This window comes from Pteropus alecto, unplaced genomic scaffold (assembly GCF_000325575.1).
Source record: "Pteropus alecto unplaced genomic scaffold, ASM32557v1 scaffold22, whole genome shotgun sequence".
Lineage (NCBI taxonomy): Eukaryota > Metazoa > Chordata > Mammalia > Chiroptera > Pteropodidae > Pteropus > Pteropus alecto.
In genome coordinates, this window is record NW_006434839.1 from 20175112 (window position 1) to 20177081 (window position 1970).

Below are 1970 nucleotides of genomic sequence, written 5' to 3' on the forward strand. Positions count from 1 at the left end.
GAGAAACAAAAAAGCTGCCTCTCACAGCAGTCCGGAGCTACTTAGTAGGAGGAGGGGGCTGGGGGAGAAGGAGCAGTGAGTTCCCTAAACAGCTTTGCCTGGGAGAGCTGTGAGCACCACGTGGCCAGCACAGTGCCCAGTCATCAGTGCATGAGGCAGAGCAATAGGGAAGGCAGAAAAGCGGGAATGGCAGAGAAACAACAGTTGATTTTTACTGTCCCTAGTTATAAAACTGAGGCTGAGCCACAGCCGCCATCCCCCAAACCAGAGGACCCTTCCCCCCATACTCTTTGAGATGGATCACTGCCGATCCCCAGGGGAATCTGACCAAACTACCAAAACTGTCACTAACACAGACAGGAACTGAGATTGCATGTAGCAAGAGTGATTAAACATCTATAAGGAAAAAAAAGACATTATTAAGACTTTATATAAAGCATAGATCCAAGAGGCTTAGACGCTATCTACTGGAAACCAAAAGAAATTCACCTTCTTTGCAGCAGGCTAAGGACTATTATACAATACATCTTCTTTCTGAAGGGAAAAAAAAGAAGAACACATTTCCATTAATGCCCAGGTGGAGAAATAGTCCATTAAACACCATGAACAACCAACATGACAAGGCAGCTCAGAAAGAAAGAGAAAAATCTCCAGAAAACAAGCATACAGACATAGAAACATGTGACTTAAATGACAGAGAATTCAGGATGTTATTTCTGAAAAAACTCAATGAGATCTGAAATGAATCATATCAACAATTTCAGGAATTGAAAAAACAACTAGGTGAGCAGAATGAGTTCTTTAGAAATGAGTTTGAAACCCTCAAAAAGAACTGAATAGACCTTCTGAAAAGAGAGAACACACTGTAAGAGTTGAAAAATGAAATAACAAGCTTTGGAAATAGAGTCGACCAAATGAAGAAAAGGATCAGTGATATCGAAGACAGAAATCTAGTAACAAATCAGGAGGAAGAAGACAGAAACCGAAGAATGAAAAATAATGAAAGAGAAATACAAGAACTAACTGATACCATCAGGAGAGGAAACATAAGAATAACGGGAGTTCTCAAAGGGAGGAAAAGGAGCAGGGATTAGAAAACATTTTCAGACAAATAGTCGATGAGAATTCCCCAAATCTAAGGAATGAGCTGGAGCTTGGAATTCAAGAAGTCAACAGAACACCCAATTATCTTAACTTGAAAAGGCCTTCACCAAGACACATTGTATTAAAATTATAAAAAATCAAAGACAAAGATAGAATTCTCAGGGCAGCCAGGGAAAAGAAGACGATAACCTATAAAGGAAAACCCATTAGATTCTCATCGCACTTCTCAGCGCAAACCTTACAAGCCGGAAAGGAGCGGAGTCAAATATTCAAACTATTAAATGAAAAGAACTACCAGCCAAGAATAATGTATACAACTAAGCTTTCCTTTAGCTATGAAAGAGAAATAAAGACCTTTCCAGACATACAAAAATTGAGGCCTCCACTACGAGCCCTGCATTACAGGAAATACTGAAAGGGATTAACTCATCTAAAACAAAATGACAAAAATAAAATACAAAATTAGGAGTAAGGTGATTAGAAGGCTGATAAAAGGAGAGGAGTGCAATCCTTACTAGCAATAGGTGTTATAAGTTTAAAATAAGAAGAGATTTGCTAGAGCAAGATAGTAATGAACATTCAGCATACATAGGGACAAATTGAGACAACCATGAGAGAAAAAGGGAGAATTCAAAGATCCAAATTCACAAAAGGGAAAGGAGATACGGCACACACAGGAGAAAATGGATGACAGTATATCTATAACTATGCTTTTCATATTCGTAATGGTAACCACGCACCAAAGATTCAGAACTGAAATATATAACATAAAACAAGAAGAACCGGAGGCAAAACCCACAAAAGCCAACCAAAATAAAGAAAACAGAAACAAAAGGACAAGGAAGCAATGGAAACACTGACCGACC